Source organism: Salvelinus namaycush, chromosome 29 (genome assembly GCF_016432855.1).
Source record: "Salvelinus namaycush isolate Seneca chromosome 29, SaNama_1.0, whole genome shotgun sequence".
NCBI classification, from domain to species: domain Eukaryota; kingdom Metazoa; phylum Chordata; class Actinopteri; order Salmoniformes; family Salmonidae; genus Salvelinus; species Salvelinus namaycush.
In genome coordinates this window covers 23,454,171-23,473,765 of record NC_052335.1, presented here as the reverse complement: position 1 = coordinate 23,473,765, position 19,595 = coordinate 23,454,171, and the positions used below count along the sequence as shown (strand labels likewise).

The following is a 19,595-nucleotide window of genomic DNA, read 5'->3' as shown; positions in this document are numbered from 1 at the left end:
CTGGTCTGATGAAACAAAAATAGAACTGTTTGGCCATAATGACCATTGTTATGTTTGGAGGAAAAAGGGGACGCTTGGAAGCCGAAGAACACCATCACAACGGTGAAGCACGGGGGTGGCAGCATCATGTTGTGGGGGTGCTTTGCTGCAGGAGGAACTGGTGCACTTCACAAAATAGATGACATTATGAGGAAGGAAAATGATGTGGATATATTGAAGCAACATCTCAAGACATCAGTCAGGAAGTTGAAGCTGGCTGATTTATTTTGATGTATGTAAACTTCCGACTTCAACTGTATACAGTACCAGTCAAAAATTTGGACACACCTACTCATTCAAGGGTTTTCTTTATTTTTACTATTTTCTACATTGTAGAATAATAGTGAAGACATAAACTATGAAATAGAACATATGGAATCATGTAGTAACCAAAAAAGTGTTAAACAAATCAAAATATAATTTAGATTTTAGATTCTTCAAGGCAAAGTAGCCACCCTTTGCCTTGATGACAGCTTTGCACACTCTTGGCATTCTCTCAACCAGCTTCATGATGAATGCTTTTCGTACATTCTTGAAGGAGTTCCTACATATGCTGAGCACTTGTTGGCATTCCAGGTGAAGCTGGTTGAGAGAATGCCAAGAGTGTGCAAAGCTGTCATCAAGGCAAAGGGTGGCTATTTTGAAGAATCTAAAATATATTTGGATTTGTTTAACACTTTTTTGGTTATTACATGATTCCATATGTGTTATTTCATAGTTTTGATGTCTTCACTATTATTCTACAATGTATAAAACAGTAAAAATAAAGAAAAACCATTGAATGAGTAGGTGTGTCCAAACTTTTGAATGGTACTGTGTTTATATATATCTATGTCTATATATACGACATGAACAAAAGTATGTGGACACATGCTTGTCGATCATCTCATTCCAAAAATGGGTATTAATATGGAGTTGGTCCCTCCTTTGCTGCTATAACAGCCTCCACTCTTCTGGGAAGGCTTTCCTCTCGATGTTGGAACATTGCTGCGGGGACCTTCTTCCATTCAGCCACAAGAGCATTAGTGAGGTTGGGCACTGATGCTGGGCGATTAGGCCTGGCTCGCAGTCGGCGTTCCAATTCATCCCTAAGGTCTTTGATGGGGTTGAGGTTGGAAGCACAGAATCGTCTAGAATGTCATTTTATGCTGTAGCATTAAGATTTCCCTTCACTGGAACTAAGGGGCCTAGCCCAAACCATGAAAAACAGCCCCAGACCATTATTCCTCCTGCACCAAACTTTACAGTTGGCACTATGCATTGGGGCAGGTAGCGTTCTCCTGGCATCCACCAAACCCAGATGTGTCCGTCGGACTGCCAGATGGTGAAGCGTAATTCATCACTCCAGAGAACACGTTTCCACTGCTCCAAAGTCCAATGGCAACGAGCTTTACAGTACTCCAGCTGACGCTTGGCATTGCGCATGGTGATCTTAGGCTTGTGTGCGGCTGCTCGGCCATGAAAACCCATTTCATGAAGCTCCCGATGAACAGTTCTTGTGCTGATGTTGTTTCCAGAGGCAGTTTGGAACTCGGTAGTGAGTGTTGCAACCGAGGCCAGGCTATTTTTACGTGCTACGTGCTTCAGCACTCAGCGGTCCTTTTCTGTGAGCTTGTGTGGCCTACCACTTCAAATCAAATCTAAGTTTATTTGTCACGTGTGCCGAATACAACAGGTGTAGACCTTACAGTGAAATGCTTACTTACAGGCCCTAACCAACAGTGCGATTTTAAAGTAAAAAATAGTTATAAGGTGAACAATAGATAAGTAAAGAAATAAAAACAACAGTAAAAAGACAGTGACAAATAATAGTAGCGAGGCTATATACAGTAGCGAGGCTATAAACAGGCACCGGTTAGTCGGGCTAATTGAGGTAGTATGTACATGAATGTATAGTTAAAGTGACTATGCATATATGATAAACAAAGAGTAGCAGCAGCGTAAAAGAGGGGTTGGGGGGGGAGCGGGACAATGCAAATAGTCTGTGTAGCCATTTGATTACTTGTTCAGGAGTGTTATGGCTTGGGGGTAAAAACTGTTGAGAAGCTTTTTGATCCTAGACTTGGCACTCCGGTACTGCTTGCCATGCGGTAGTAGAAAGAACATTCTATGACTGGGGTGGCTGGGGTCTTTGACAATTTTTAGGGCCTTCCTCTGACACCGCCTGGTGTAGAGGTCCTGGATGGCAGGCAGCTTAGCCCGAGTGATGTACTGGGCCGTACGCACTAACCTCTGTAGTGCCTTGCGGTCGGAGGCCAAGCAGTTGCCGTTCTAGGCAGTGATGCAACCAGTCAGGATACTCTCGATGTTGCAGCTGTAGAACCTTTTGAGGTCTGAGGACCAATGCCAAATCTTTTTAGTTTCCTGAGGGGGAATAGGCTTTGTCGTGCCCTCTTTATGACTGTCTTGGTGTGTTTGGACCATTCTAGTTTGTTGGTGATGTGGACACCAAGGAACTTGAAGCTCTCAACTTCACGGCTGAGCCGTTGTTTCTCCTAGACGTTTCCACTTCTCAATAACTGCAGTTATAGTTGATCGGGGCAGCTCAAGCAGGGCAGAAATTTGACGAACTGACTTGTTGGTAGGTGACATCCTATGGCGATGCCACGTTGAAAGTCACTGAGCTCTTCAGTAAGGCCATTCTACTGCCAATGTTTGTCTATGGATATTGCATGGCTGTGTGCTTGATTTTATACACCTGTCAGCAGCCGGTGTTGCTGAATTTGCCGAATCCACTAATTTAAAGGGGTGTCCACATAATTTTGTGTGTGTGTATATATATATCTAGACATGGGTATATATATCTAGACATGGGTATATATACAGTTGAAGTCGGAAGTTTACATACACCTTAGCCAAATACATTTAAACTCAGTTTTTCACAATTCCTGACATTTAATCCTAGTAAAAATTCCCTGTTTTAGGTCTGTTAGGATCACCACTTTATTTTAAGAATGTGAAATGTCAGAATAATAGTAGAGAGAATGATTTATTTCAGCTTTTATTTCTTTCATCACATTCCCAGTGGGTCAGAAGTTTACATACACTCAATTAGTATTTGGTAGCATTGCCTTTAAATTGTTTAACTTGCGTTAAACGTTTCGGGTCGCCTTCTACATGCTTCCCACAATAATTTTGGCCCATTCCTCCTGACAGAGCTGGTGTAACTGAGTCAGGTTTGTGGGCCTCCTGGCTCGCACACACTTTTTCAGTTCTGCCCACAAATTTTCTATGGGATTGAGGTCAGGGCTTTGTGATGGCCACTCTAATACCTTGACTTTGTTGTCCTTAAGCCATTTTTCCACAACTTTGGAAGTATGCTTGGGGTCATTGTCCATTTGGAAGACCCATTTGCGACCAAGCTTTAACTTCCTGACTGATGTCTTGAGATGTTGCTTCAATATATCCACATAATTTTCCGGCCTCATGATGCCATCTATTTTGTGAAGTGCACCAGTCCATCCTGCAGCAAAGCACCCCCACAACATGATGCTGCCACCCCATGCTTCACCGTTGGGATGGTGTTCTTCGGCTTGCAAGCCTCCCCCTTTTTCCTCCAAACATAACGATGGTCATTATGGCCAAACAGTTCTATTTTTGTTTCATCAGACCAGAGGACATTTCTCCAAAAAGTACAATCTTTGTCCCCATGTGCAGTTGCAAACAGTAGTCTGGCTTTTTTATGGCGGTTTAGGAGCAGTGGCTTCTTCCTTGCTGAGCGGCCTTTCAGGTTATGTCGATATAGGACTTGTTTTACTGTAGATATAGATACTTTTGCACCTGTTTCCTCCAGCATCTTCACAAGGTCCTTTGCTGTTGTTCTGGGATTGATTTGCACTTTTCGCACCAAAGTACGTTAATTTCTAGGAGACAGAATGTGTCTCTTTCCTGAGCGGTGTGACGGCTGCGTGGTCCCATGGTGTTTATACTTGCATACTATTGTTTGTACAGATGAATGTGGTACCTTCAGGCATTTGGAAATTGCTCCCAAGGATGAACCAGACTTGTGGAGGTCTACAATTGTTTTTCTGAGGTCTTGGCTGATTTCTTTTGATTTTCCCATGATGTCAAGCAAAGAGGCACTGAGTTTGAAAGTAGGCCTTGAAATACATCCACAGGTACACCTCCAATTGACTCAAATTATGTCAATTTGCCTATCAGAAGCTTCTAAAGCCATGACATAATTTTCTGGAATTTTCCAAGCTGTTTAAAGGCACAGTCAACTTAGTGTATGTAAACTTCTGACCCACTGGAATTGTGATACAGTGAATTATATGTGAAATAATCTGTCTGTAAACAATTCTTGGAAAAATGACTTGTGTCATGCACAAAGTAGATGTCCTAACCGACTTTCCAAATCTATAGTTTGTTAACAAGACATTTGTGGAGGGGTTGAAAAACAAGTTTTAATTACTCCAACCTAAGTGTATGTAAACTTCCGACTTCATCTATCTATATATATATATATATATATATATATATATATATATATATATATATATATATATATATATATATATATATATATATATATATATATTTATATATTTATATATATATATACCCATGTCTAGATATAGATGGGCACCTCTGTCCAACAGAGCCTGAATCACTAAGATTTTCATTCTACCACAAACTTGCTTGTCAACTTGATAGCTCCTAGTTTTTTAGAAGTGAATTCTTCTCTATAAACATATGAAATAATCATATCTAGTTAGATACTGACAGTGTGATACAAGTAGTGCATCGTCATGTTATCTTGTTGCTGATGTACTATGGCATTGACACATTTGGAGGAATTAGAGCTACGATTGTCCCTTTTGCTTGTTTCCCTTTGCTGTGTTTTTGCTCAGTGTGATCAGATCTGCCTCCGCTGCTGCTTGGCTTGTTTGTGTTTTTTACATTCAGACTATAAAGTCCAGTGCACTTTCTCTCATATCTGTACCACCTCATAAGTTTTACAGGACTGAAACAATGCATGTTTTATGTGTGGACAGTGCCTTTTTTAGTCGGAGTGTTTATGTTTAAAGTTGCCATCACATGATGGGATTTTCAGGACTATGTTTATTTCTCTTTGTCCTACGCCTTCTTTTATAGTACATTTGAGTTTGTTTCTATATATATTTTTTGTTTTCATATTCATGTAGTGTGTTATTTACTAAATGTGTTATTTCCAAAATTTGGCAGCAAGCAGTTAAATATCAGCTTTGAGTTCAATGTATCCGATCTCGAATTTAATGAATGCAAAAAGTACAGCGTAGAATGATTTAGCATTTTCTCTTCTAATCAATATTGTCCAAACACATTGTTGAAACTGAAACACTGTACATATGAACATATTAATAATTTGTCATTAAATCATATTGATAAGATAATTGTCTTTTAATGCACTGTTATTGCGGAAATATTTTGTGGTAAATGAAAAGTATATATATTCGTTCTTTTTTAGACACTAAAGATATGGCAGGTAATGAAAGTTATAAGCCAGATAAAGCTCTTTTTAGGAGTTCTTACACAGTATAACTAATACCCATTGTTGCATGTCTTTCTGTCTTTTCCAATCCAGAACTTAAGCACTTATTGTCACCTTCTCAACAGTATGTACAGAAAGACAGACACTCCATTTGCAAAGTGCTCCTGTGATGCATCAAAATGCCTTCCGAGATGTTTGTTAAGGACTCTTGCGCATGTAGAGACACTCTCTTAGCCTGGTACCAGATCTGTTTGTGCTCTTCCAACTTCATTGTTTAGCATGACAATGAGTGACAAAGATAGTACAAACAGACTGGCATTCAGGCTAGTGCTCACTGACCTCCAAGATGAAGCCAATTTACCCATTTAACCAGAGCATTTATGGTATGCGTTTCCTGTTTTGAAAGAAAATATCTGTTTGGCTATACTCTCACCATGCCATTTAAGTCTCACAGAAAGACAAAGGGCAACACAATTGTTTGTACATATTTATGTCACGGAGCACTCCTCATCTCTCAGTTTTAGTAAGACATGAAGTGTTCCACTCTGTTGTTGTGCTCTCTACACTACATCCCCCGGGCTCCGTGGCATGAAACAACAGTGCATTGCAGGTGTGGGTGTCTGTCAACTCTAAAGAATTTTCTGTGTATTTTGTGTGTGTATAAATGTGTGTGTGCACACAGAAGATGTTCAAAATAGACACATGGCCTAAATGTATTGTGGTTCCATAGCTTTCATAAGTAAGGTAATGGCACAGAGCAAGAAATAAAAAGAATACATTTCTTAAGCGGCTTTTAGCTACTTTGTCCTAATTTAACTGTACAAATGACTGTTAAATTAGATATAAGTTGTGTATATTTATTTTACATCCTCTATTGTAATAAAATCTCTTTTGCTTCAGATAGCAAGTCTCTGGTTCATTCCAATGTCCTGAGTTTGAGTTTGTGCAACTAGAGTATGAGAGATGTGTCAGTGTCACACTGTCTGATAAGACCCATGGTTTAGATTTCACTGGATTTTTAGTATCTTGATTTCTTGATATTGAAATACTCAACTATGGTCATGCTCACATACAGATACAGTACACCTCGGATGAAGAGAAAACATACGTAAGTTGTGTTCTCTTGTTTGCCCACATGGTGTCATCAGTGGGTATATTTGTATGGCGTGATTTTCCAGCTGCAATCCAGTCCGGTGACATTGAAAACTGTCATTATGGGGTCATTTTTAATAGTCTGACTGGACGGTGTTTTGAGACACCTTATCTTAAGCCGTGCATAAACTAACTATGATCAAAGCAAGTGCAAATGCAATAATATGTTTTTTCTCAAAATTTCACCAGCTTTAATTCCACTTTCTGGAGTCTGCCCACAGTACCTTTTCAAGCACCTGGAAAGATAAAGGGGAAGATATGGTAATTGTGAATGGTTTTAAATACATTTTGTTCATGAAACTTCCTGAGACTTTTTATATAGTTCTGTGTTTAAAAATCAAGCCCTGTCACATTCACTATCAACACTGTGTTATTTATCTGCATGGGATTCCATGAGATGTGTCAAATGGGTGCCACATTTAAGATCATTTTATAGGCTGGAGGCCGCTGGAGACTCAACAGTGGGACCAGTGCAGGCAGGGCAAGTTGAGAACTGACATCAATCATGCAGTGATGGTGAACAGACAGAGGCTGAGTCCCAGATAGCACCCTATTGCATTTATAGTACACCCGAGTGAACTCCCAGGCCCCTGACTTATTACTTGTCCTACCACTTAGAGAAATGTATGAGCTAGAGGGTTCTCCGCAGAATGTATTAACACAGATGTATTTCCACTCTGTCTTAAGGTGCCCCTCACACACAAATGGGTTCTTCGGCTGTCTCCATAGTTCGCCTATAATGTGACCCTTTTTGGTTCCCGGTAGAACCAGTGGTGTAAAGTAATTAAGTAAAAATACTTTAAAGTACTACTCAAATCGTTTTTTGGGGGTATCTGTACTTTACTATTTATATTTTTGACAATTTTTACCTCACTACATTCCTAAAGAAAATAATGTACTTTTTACTCCATAAATTTTCCCTGACACCCAAAAGTATTTGCTACATTTTGAATACAAAAAATGGACCAATTCAGGCATGTATCAAAAGAACATCCCTGGTCATCCCTATTACCTCTGATCTGGCGGACTCACTAAACACACACATGCTTAGTTTGTAAATAATGTCTGAGTTTTGGAGTGTGCCAGGTATCTTTACTTTTACTCATCTTTACTAATCTTTAATCTTTACTATAACCCTTTTTGGTTTCAGCTAGAACCCTTTTGGGTTCCACATAGAACCCTCTGTGGAAAGGATTCTACATGGAACCCATAAGGGTTTTACCTGGAACCAAAAAGGGTTCTTCAAAGGGTTCTCCTATGGGGACAGCCAAAGAACCCTTATGGGGACAGCCCCGCTTGCCAAGCGTATTTCCCCCAGATTCTCAATCCAGTGAGACTGAAAATGTCTGAGTAGCACAGCAGTGGTCAACTCGCCATACAGCAGCCTAACACTGATTCCCTGGACACATGGGTCACATTCCTCCCATCCACTGTCTGATGCTTCTTTTATAGAGGCTCAGTGGCCCATATGAGGCAGAGACCAAAAGACAGACAGGCAGTAAAACACCTGTGGTGTCAGCACCAGTGGAGAGGCTACTGCATTTGTGAAGGCCACACTCTTAGAAAAAAGGGTTCCAAAACGGTTTTTCAGCTGTACCCATAAGAGAACCCTTTTTGGTTCCAGGTAGAACCATTTTTGTGTTCCATGTAAAACCTTTTTTGGTTTCAGGTAGAACCTTTATGGATTCCATGTAGAACCCTCTGTGATAGCACCTTTTTTCTAAGAATGTATTATAAGGGAGCCACATGGGCATCAGTTATGGATGTGGAGTCCACTGCTTGAAGTGCCACTGAGGAATAATCTGATGGGCGAGGTCACCTAGAGAGAATAAGTTTCCATCCTCCTTGTTTGGGGGAAGATCATACTAGCCTAATGGGGCTTGGCTAGGGGCCTTACCTCGGGGAACATCCCAAGGAAGAGATGATGGTTCCTGGTTGTGTGTGCCCTCTCAAGAAACAGTCTGTGGTAGTTGTGAGTGTGTTTCCTCAGTCCCCTCAGGTTGGGAGGGAGGAATGCTGGGCTGATTTACAGAGGGTCAGGCTGACTTCGTTGGGGGGCACAGCAGATCTACGTCTGGATCTCAGCCACTCCACTGTTTGCAGAGGCACTGCACTGCTTGGTGGGTATGTTTGACAACAGAAATGTTCTCACACCCATTTAAACTCATGCAAAGTCATGCAATTTATTGGTTTTATTGGTTAAAGCTGGCATATGAACAAAGATTTTATAAACCAGTTCAAAGCTGTTGAATTAAAACCCAAATTCATTATCATTAATAAACTCTAATATATATTTGGTGATATCTTATTACATTTTTATAACAACATCAGGCACTTACTAAGCATACTGTATTATTGCTTGGTTAGATACTGAAAACTGATATGGAGTGCAAATTCTCCCTATACCTATAAGTACTGTTCGTGCTCTGTAAAACTCTTAAGGGAGAATTCTGAGCCAGCTACAAGGGTGTCAGTTTCTCTGTGCTTAGAATGTTCTGTCCTACACCCCCTCGTGTTGATGATCACTGAAGAGGACCGGGTAACATTCCTGTCCACCTCCCCCTTCGCCTCCCCTTAAGACACACACACACACACACAACCCACAAGCCCTCCGCCCCCTAAGCACCCTCTTCCTCAAGCCTTGTTTCACACTTGTTAGTAGGAGAGCAACTATACCTGCTGCAAGGTCAGTGGACACTGGATTGGCACATTGGATGCCTAAAGTTTGCTTGGAGCGGAACAATGAGTGGAGACCCGCTGCCGCTGCAAGATAAATCTCCACTGTTGACCCGTGACAGGCTGTCCTCAGACCGTGAGAAAAGGACCTCTTTCCATGCCAGGAATGTGGGTGGCCAGCTTTGTTTCCCAAGAAGCGCGACACAGCACATAGCACCACCACATGTAGTGGTGTGGCTTTTTTTGGGGACAGAAACAGTATTTTTTTGGGACAGAAACAGTATTTTTTTGCATGAGCTGCACTTTTCCCCTCCTGCCCCCCTATCAAGTTGTCACTGTAATAATCTGTGTGCTCCAGACCAGTACAGCATGTGCATGAGAAGGGAGTGATTTGGTAACAGTGTAAAGCTCCTTATAACATTCTGTGACACATTCTTCACTGTGACGCGAGGCAGGGCGACAGCCAGGGAGGACAGCCAGGGCCACTCCCTTCCCTCTGGGTCTTTGACTGGGAGTTGCCAATGCAGTGTACAGTGTCCACCTGCATCCCACGCATGGCACTTACAGAATGAGACAAAGTCACTGCTTAAACTGGTAAAGACATTTTAAAACGTTCCCACATTTTTGGAAGTATTTTTTATAATCTTTTGCTGACTCACGGACTTCTCCTCCCCTTTGACATACACATGGGGGGTGAGGACTTAGAGATGTGTGTATCAGCCATTGTTAACAGAAATGAATACTCTGTGAAAGGGCTGAGAGGGAGGATTTTGTCTGTGCTTCGGGGCTTTCAGCTCAGTTGGCTCCACTCGCTCAGACCCCAGAGTCAGGAGGTCATGGTCTGTGCAGATAACAGGGGCCACAGTGTGTGTGTGTGTGTGTGTGTGTGTGTGTGTGTGTGTGTGTGTGTGTGTGTCTGTGCCGTGTAAGACTGAGTGAGTGTGTGTGAGTCACTGCATTACGCAGACACACGAGACGCCATATGTTTCCACCCAGTCCACTGAAGAACAAATGCGCCGTCCTTTTTCACGAGAGGATTCAGCAAGCGTCTGTTTTCCCACTTACCCCATGTGTGGGTTAATGCAACAGAGCAATAGACTCGGTCCACATCAATTAAGTTGTAAAAAACTTAAATGGGACACCTGTTTATGATGTCCTCACAGACACATTCAACCACCATCCAATTTAACACTGAGGGCAGACTAAATGACACAGAACAGCACATAGAGCACCCAGAAAGTGGAAACAAGACCTGTCCTGTATAGATGTGTTTACAATCTCCTGGGAGGAGAGGAGGGTTACACAGTCTAGTGACACAGTCTATGATGATTTATAGAGTGACCCCCAGTCCTGTCATACAGATGTAGGATCTTAACAGGAAATGTGAACTATTATGTGGATTATAATTAATGGACATTTTTTGTAGGTGTCATGTTGGTATAAAGGGATTGGGAGGCAAGTGCAGGAATGCGTAATAGGGTTTTTAATTTACCCAAATTACAACATGCCATGTAAAGGCACGGAGACGAAGACCAAACAAACATGTATACAAAACACATAGTTGAAACCCAAACAAAAGAGACAGGAGTACCTCGAATAAATACATCGGGGCGAGACCCGTAACATACACGCACGCACACAATGAATCCACACGGGACGAAACCCGTAATCATCTGCGCAATACAAGTGGCACGAAAGCCAAAACAACACAGCACAGGTACTCACACGACCAAAGGACATTGTAACAATAATCGACAGCCCAATGGTGAACCAAAGGGCACATTTATACAATTACAATCAGGGAAATGGGGACCAGGTGTGCGTAATGACACAGTTCCCGGAGGAGAGATCCGTGACAGTACCCCCCCCCCTCGACCAGCAGCGGGACGACACCTGCGCTGGAGGACGAGTACAGGAACCGCAGTGCGGGTCAATTAGGACCCGATGCAGCTGCCGAAGTTGTGTCGTCGTCGGACGGGCAAGTTGCAGCTGCTGAAGTTGCGGTGGTGCCGGACGGAGCAGTCACAGCGTCGTCGGACTGCCCATTCCCGCTGTCTCCCTTAATGGTCGATTATTCTGTCACGCTGGTATGAATGATTCGGGAGACAGGCGCAGGGATGTGTAATAGGGTTTTTTATTCCACCCAAATTACGGCGTGCCATGTAAAGGCACGGGGACGAAGACCAAACAAACACTATACAAAACACAGGGTTGAAACCCAAACAAAAGAACGAGGAGTACCTCGAATAAATAACACAAGCACACAATGATTAACACACGGGACGAGACAAGTAATCATCTGCGCAATCCACAATGGCACGAAAGCCAAAACACACAGCACAGGTACTCACGCACCAACGGACATTGTAACAATAATCGAAAAGACCATGGTGAACAAAGGGCACATATATACAAATAAAATCAGTGGGAATAGAGGCCAGGTGTGCATAATGAAAGTTCCGGAGAGATCTGTGACAGTAGGGGTTGATGCAAATCAAGTTGGACGTTTTAAAGTGGAAATTGCAAACTTTAGAAGCCTTTTTAAACCTTGAGTACACTACAGATTTGAATTTCCTGCTGTGCAGAAAATGATCAGGAACAAAAGATTGATCAAATAAAGATCCTATATCTGTCACGATCGTCGTCTGGAGAAGGAGAGGAGGACCAAGGTGCAGCGTGGTAAGTGTTCATTATTTTAATTAAAATATGAAACACTTGACAAAACAACAAAAACGATAAACGAACAGTCCTGTAAGGTGAACACACAAAACCGAAAACAACCACCCACAAACACAGGTGGGAACAGGCTACCTAAGTATGATTCTCAATAAGAGACAACGATAGACAGCTGCCTCTGATTGAGAACCATACCAGGCCAAACACATAGAAATACAAAACAAGGACAACATAGAACACCAGACATAGAATGCCCACCCAAACTCACGCCCTGACCAACCAAAAAAGAGACATAAAAAGGATCTCTACGGTCAGGGCGTGACAATATCTGTAGCTGCCCATCCATGTTCTTCTCTGAAGGAGTGAGTGGCTGTGTTCCAGAGCATGAAATCGGTGATGAATCGTGAGTAAATTATGACTGACAGACTGATCTACAAATAATAATGAGTAGTTATTTATGATGCAAAGTGATTTGTAGATCAGTTAGTTGGCAGTCGCTGATTGCAATGCAGTCAGCCCAATGTGTGAATGATGCCCCCTAAACACTTGATTGCCCAAAGTGAACCCAAATAAGCCACACAGCCCTATTGACCTCCTCCTCACTCCCATATGTCCTCATTAACCATGACAGGTACCAGGAATGTTAAATCCCCACTTCCACTGCCCAGTTCAATTAGTGGAGAGTTTGGCATGTCATTAAAGTTCTGTTAACACTGAATAGTTTTGTTCCATCTTTGAAGTGTGAATGCTCTCACTACATAAAATCATGTCATGAGGGTAAGTGTGATGAGGAATGGCGGCTGGTGGCTTAGTGATTGGGCCAGTAACCGAAAGGTTATTTGTTTGAATCCCTGAGTATTTGCCGATGTTCACTTGAGCAAGGCACATAACCCTAATTGCCCTTGTAAGTTGCTCTGGATAAGACCATCTGCTAAATTACTAAAATATATATTTTTTTATATAAATGGGGTGGGGATCAATAAGTATAGAAATACCTACAGACTTACAGTAAAGCAAGATGTTTATGTCCATAAGAGTTATTTAGTACTAGATCAATAACCACTGAAGTGAATCCTTCGCAGAACACAGTGCTACATTCGTTTTTTTCCTTGCTCTTTTGTAGCTCTCGCCTCCCCCGGAACTCCTCTCTTTGGGGGGCAAAAACACACAGTGACTACCCACATGACCATTATAACCTCCCACTGGCTCCCAGCTTTAGTATAGCTGTCCTCTGAGGGGAGGACCTGCTTACAGCTGACCACCAGCTGAAACAAGCTGTTTTTTTTTTAGAAGGTGTTATTCTGGACATCATTTTTTGTTTACAAAATCACTTACAATCTGTTTTGTCTGTTGGATACCTTGAGATATTATGGGTGTGTATTATTATTATTATGGGTGAGATATCATTGTGGGTGTGTACTTACCAATTTACAGTATTTTTACTCTAGCAGCACATAACTATTGTGACCTAATTTTCTCTGTTGTTCCATGAGACTCAGAGTGACACAGACCTAACCCCCACCTGTATTCCTCCCACACATCTGTTGATAGTTTCCATTCCAATAATATTACCACAAACTGTTAATTCTCTGTCTCTGCTTCTACAGAGGATTTAGCAATCATACTTCCTCTCCCCTAACATAACTTTCCCCTAGGAGGAAAAAGTAAAGTCTCGCGATAGGCGCTCGTTTGTGCAGCCGCCATATTCTGTGACAAGTATTTTGATTCGTATCTGTTGGAAGTAAGAAAAGAGAAATTAAGGGGGAGTAGAGGGGGTAAAGAAGAAGAGCTGTCAAAATAATTCCCGTGTCTCTGAAACAGCGAGGGCTGTAGTAACCCCCCACTCGAGTCAAAACAGAGAGGGCCTGGGTACCGTAGAAACTCCGTCTACGAAGTCCACCTCGCCGCTTTTCTTTCAGCACCACGGCCCTGTGGGAGATTCGGTGGCTGAGTTTCGGGTGTTGAAGGTGGCCCGGGGAGCGGCGGCGGAGACGGTAAGCGAATGCTTCAGAATAGGCCCAGAACCAGAAGTGGTTGAAGTTGTAGTTGAGTTGCTGTAAATGAAAATTCGGTCTAACAACTCCCTACTAACATGTTTGAAATGTATGTGCGAGCACATCCCTCTGGTAAGTAGAAAACGAAGAACAAACTTTCTGTTGTCGGCTTTTCAGGTGTGAAAAAGTTTTTGACTGCATCTGGTGAGCTATTTCGTTTAGCTATGTGCGATTTGTTGTGTCCAGCATGCATATGTTATTACACATTTGTAATAAAATTTAGCTGTAAACCTTGCATTTATAGTCCGCTCATTTTAAAGCTGACGTGCATGTTTTGTAGCTTATACAGGCTACACTATAGTAGCTACATTTTTCCATTGAGAGTTCTTGCAAAACTTCTTCGTCAGCCATGGTGTTCCGAGTGCACAACTAAATTGTAACACGGCCGTTATAATGCCAATATGATTATATTAAGTGTTGTGACTTCAAATAAGTTAGATTTATTTTTTGGAAATAGTTTTCAAAAAGTTAGTTAGCTTGGTAACGTAGCTAACATAGTAGCTCGCAAGTAGCGATAGTTCGTCTGGTAATTTACCCGGACGCTTGATGCTTCCTAAATTTAACAAGTTAGCTGCAGTTGTTGCCAGCATCTAAATGTGCAAAACATTGCTTTACAATTATATGATGGCCTGTCTATCCTATCTGCTGCATTGATGGGCCTCCCCAAATATTGCCTAGAGACATATTAGGAGTTCCGAATGGCATAGCACAGGCCCAATTTAATAAGTAGGCTAATCGAAAGTCTCCTGTAGACTACATGTTATGAATTGTATTGCTGCACGAATCGAATTACCTTGAGGTGTCAAACGCAATAACAGTAGCCTGCCCTGTACTTTCTCCTTCCCTTCTATGTAACTTATATGAAATATGTTTGCACATTCTCTCAATTAGGCTATATGTTATTCTTTATCATTTTATAATTGTTTGTTCGCTCACTTATGTGATACAGATATATTTCTTAGTTAAAGTGAATGTAATCACTTAGTTTGATCATCTGAGCAGATTTGACCCATGTATTGAAATGTCCCTTCAGGAGTATTTCAGATGAGAGGTTTGACAGCTTTCATATGGATAGGTGCAGGGGAGCATGTGTGGGTGGTGGGTTTGACACATTACAATAATAATATATTTACTATCTTACCTTAATTATAGTTTGTTATGTACAAATACATAAATGGTTCAGGCCTTGTTTGCAATGGTTTAATGTAGCCTATTTGGCTATTTGTACACACTTTGCTCATAGTGTCTTTCAAAATAATTAATACTTTATCACGTGCCCTGGCCTTTATAGGCTACATGTCAGCCAGTAACTGTTTTAACCACAGATTGTTGTTGCTCACTTGGAATTAAACAATATTCCCCTTGTAAGGCTTTTGTTTATTTAGGGCAAATCAATCATTGGAATATGAAGCTCAGCCTTCAACCACGCTAACTTTATGGGTACACAACATGGATACTATCTCCATGCATAGTAGTTGTCACTGCACACAAGGACCATCTTGTTATCTTGCCCTATTTTTGTCCATATAGGCTATTAATTCAGCTCTCTTGATTTAACTCTCTTCCAAATAATTGGGTGGTATTCCTGATATTCCATGTAATTAAAGTAAATGCCTGAATGTTCCTTTGTGATATTCCTTTTGCTACAAAGTTAAAGTATTTAACAGTGATTTGTCAATAGCCTGGCTGTAAAGGGTCTAGTGCAGTCCATTTAAATTACTACTAGGCTTTCTAGAATCTCTTCCCTATTGGTCTCCAATGGTTGTGTTGGTGTTGCTGATAGTGGTTTGGGTAGAGTATCATTCATTAGCAGCTTGTGCCTGTCTTGACTTGCAGTCAACATTGAACTTCCTGACCAATAAGCTGCCATGGCCAACTGTTTATAGGTGCAGACCCCTAACTGAAACCATGTGTGCCTGTAGCTGGGCAAATATATGTCGCTCGCTGAGAAAGGCCTGCTGATTTGCCACTCTTTGGGGGTGATAGTTTAACGTTTTACTCTGATAAGCGCTAATCCACAGATAAATCACAAGTTCGAACAAGACGATGACTGGAGTGGATGGATGTTCTGTGTAGGTCTTCATCAGAGATAATAAAGTTGTACATTCAGTTTTTCAATTATTTTGAAAGTGCAGTGGGGGGAGCACAGTATTTCTTCAATGACTTGGTGTTTTGTAAGTGTGAATGAAGGGAGATTAGGCTAAACATTTATATACAGTGTTGAGTTAATGAATAATAATGAAGTTGTTTGATGTTGTTTGCAAGCTCACGGTCAAAATATTGTCTCCCTGCTTAGTTTCCAAATGTGCCATTTGCAAACACACATTGGACAAGGTAGGTAGATGTTAGTCAACCAAAGCTGAAAAACAAAGAAAATGCATTGGTGTGCTTTTTTATTTCATGGACTAATAGTCCGTTCCTGTTGCTGTTGTATCTTTAAGGCTAATGGCATGGTGTTTCAAAATGTTATGGTTCAGTATTGCCAAGACTGGAATCCTCTCTCCTGAAAGACTGGTTTTGAGGTTTATCATTTGCACAACAACCCCTTGCCAGTCAGAGAGGGGCTGTTTTTTTGACTAGGCAGGGGGAGGGATAATTATATGAGTATTCTGGCTTGAGTACAAGTGCTAGTTGTTTGGATCAACAGTACTGAGGAAATGTAACCTAGGAAGTCATGCTGGCTTACCTTCCTATCTGTCAGACACTGGATTTTGTTGATTTTGCCACCAGAGTGTTTTTCTGTCCTGTTCATAGTTTTATCAGTAATAGCTACACCGTGAAGTAGTTGGAGTGTTCTGGGAAAATGTTGCATCACAGTTACCCTACCAGGTGGACACTAACGTTTTATTGATTGGTTTCATATTGCTTGTTATAGTCATGTTGCCTTATCTCTACGAGAGCAGTACGTAGTAAGTACACTATAAGGATACATCACATTATGCCAAGTGCAGCAGTCTGTCTCAGGAAGAGAGAGACAGAGCCTCTGGCTTTAACCCTCCCCCACCCTGGCCTGTGTGTGGCTGCCTGGCTGTCAGGAAGAGAGACTCAGTTGAACCCCCCTCCCCCTGGTAAAGCAGCTCTCTAACTCCTTAGCTTCAAATGGAATCCTCCCATTTCACATGGTGGACTTTCCAGTTCAGTGGTTAAATTGCATGCATCGACTGAGTATGACACTGCAAAGGTTACGTGGACTGACTCCACCACCATTAGAGCCTAGTTGCAAGAGACACTTTGCATTACTGAATCATTACACTTTGATAAGGTTATTTGACACATTGTTGGAATAGCATCGTGGTAGATTTTGCAGGGTCCGCTGCAAGTAATCGCTCAGTTCAACGGATTCCAACCACTTGAGGCGAAGTGTGGTTAGAGTTTATTTTTTACTTACAAAAAACAGTAAACACAACATTGTAACATGACATAAACCAAAACAGTAGAACCACCACACTTTTACACATTTTACTTGATAAGAGAAGGACATTGCTAAAGAGTGAATCTTTAAGAAATGGGGTTTATAACTAAGTCGTGAAATTGGGGAGTAACACAAGGTTATGACGGAACAATCCTCACAGTGGCAGAATAAATAGTTCTTAACAACTCTGTCATTTAAAGCAGCTAATCTAGTTAGCTCTCTGATTTGATCAAAATCAAAACATTCACAGAGCATCATTTTTTTGCTCTCCTTCATTTGCTTGATTTGAAAAAGAAAGGTCTCTGTCATCAGTAGTAATGGGCCAGCTCCTTTTGTGTGACTGAGCACACCCATGACGTCTCCAGGCTGTTCTACCAGAGCACACTGACAGGACCACAGTGTCTCTGTCTCTGGATGTGTCCCAAATGGCTCTGGTCAAATGTAGGGCTCTGGTCAAAAGTAGTGCACTATGTAGGGAATATGGTGTTGACAGGAGCACAGGGCTCTGGCTCTCACTCAATTCAATTTTAATTTAAGGGGCTTTATTTGCATGCGAAACATATGTTTACATTCCAAAAACAAGTGAGATAAATAATAAACAAAAGTGAAATAAACAATTAAAAAAACAGTAAACATTACACTAAAAAAGTTCCAAAACATTTCAAATGTCATCTTATGTCTATATACAGTGTTGTAACTGTCTCTCTCTCTCTCTCTCTCTCTCTCTCTCTCTCTCTCTCTCTCTCTCTCTCTCTCTCTCTCTCTCTCTCTCTCTCTCTCTCTCTCTCTCTCTCTCTCTCTCCTCTCTCTCTCTCTCTCTCTCTCTCTCTCTCTCTCTCTCTCTCTCTCTCTCTCTCTCTCTCTCTCTCTCTCTCTCTCTCTCTCTCTCTCTCTCTCTCTCTCTCTCTCTCTCTCTCTCTCTCTCTCTCTCTCTCTCTCTCTCCTGCCAGTTCTAGGATCTGTTTGATGTGAACATCACATATTTATCTCTGACTCAGGCAATGCAATTGTTTATTACCTTTTGGTTTGTTGTCCTCTCTCCGCATTCACATTAATTATTGAATAGGACCAAAAAGTCCTAAGTATTAAAGTGATGATTTGACTTTTAAGGACTAGTTATAGCTTGAGTTGACACTTTAGGTATAGGCCTATGTCTCAAGAATTGTTGATGTGTTTATGTGAGTGAACTTGCTCAACCTCTCTGTGGGTGTCTTTGGTTGCATAAAGGATGGTTATTTGCCTGTTACTGCACATGCTGTAGTCAGCTGTTTTGAAAGAAGTGAGAGGTATTAACTTTTTGCTCACTGACAGGGAGGAAGTAACCTTGGTTGTGGTTTATTGCGTAGATCAGACAACCTCTCAAGCCTAGAAAATGTATAAACTATACCATGATCAGGTGAAAACACAATTAACCATTGTACTGCCACCCCCCCAACCACTTTGCTTTTGTAAATGCTGTGAGAGATTCAGTTACACTTTGTTGGTTCTGTTTTTATGCCTCTGGGTGCTCAACATGCTGTGTGTGCAGTCAAAGGTGTTATTATAGCATAGCTGCCTTTTTAGTATCTGTTGCCTCAGGAAATGGGAGAAGTGTGCACCACATCCTATAGCGAGACTGTGCACTCTGCCCCCCTGCTTGACCTTGGGTACTATTTTCCACTACTTAAATCAGTCTGCATTCTCCTCCTTAAATCACGACAATGTGTTTTCCCCTAAAATCAGTCCCATTACTCAAATCAATGCATCTTCTCTTTTTCAAATTAGCCTAGTTTGGTCTCAACTGAAATCAGCACACCCTCCCTTCAGTTTGTATTCAGTCGGCTGAGCCCCTAATGTAACATGTCGTATTCAAACCAGAACTTTCCTATAGTAGGTACTGTATCCACTTGGGAACCATATGTTTTTTATAGATAGTCTAGTTCTGCTGAATGTCTTTGGACGCGTTCCAAATGGCACCCTGTTCCCTATATAGTGCACTATTTTAAAAGTACTGCACTATATAGGGAATAGGGTGTCATTTAGGAAGCACACTTTGACAAACTTGTAAATAGTTCAGTCAGTGGAACCAATGTTCCTAAAATAGCCCTCCTCAGCAACACAAGCACTTAATCAG

The 19,595-nt window shown here is 41.5% G+C and overlaps 1 protein-coding gene across 4 annotated transcripts in view; it reads left to right on the top strand.

Moving 5' to 3' along the window:
- The first annotated feature begins 13,717 nt into the window (after nt 1–13,717).
- Nucleotides 13,718–19,595, top strand: part of LOC120024108 (TGF-beta-activated kinase 1 and MAP3K7-binding protein 2-like) — a 78,356-nt gene continuing 72,478 nt past the window's right edge. For all 4 annotated transcript variants that reach the window (XM_038968250.1, XM_038968251.1, XM_038968249.1 and 1 more), the window contains exon 1: nt 13,718–14,010. The gene's annotated coding sequence lies outside the window, so the exon portion shown is untranslated. The remainder of the gene's footprint in view (nt 14,011–19,595) is intronic.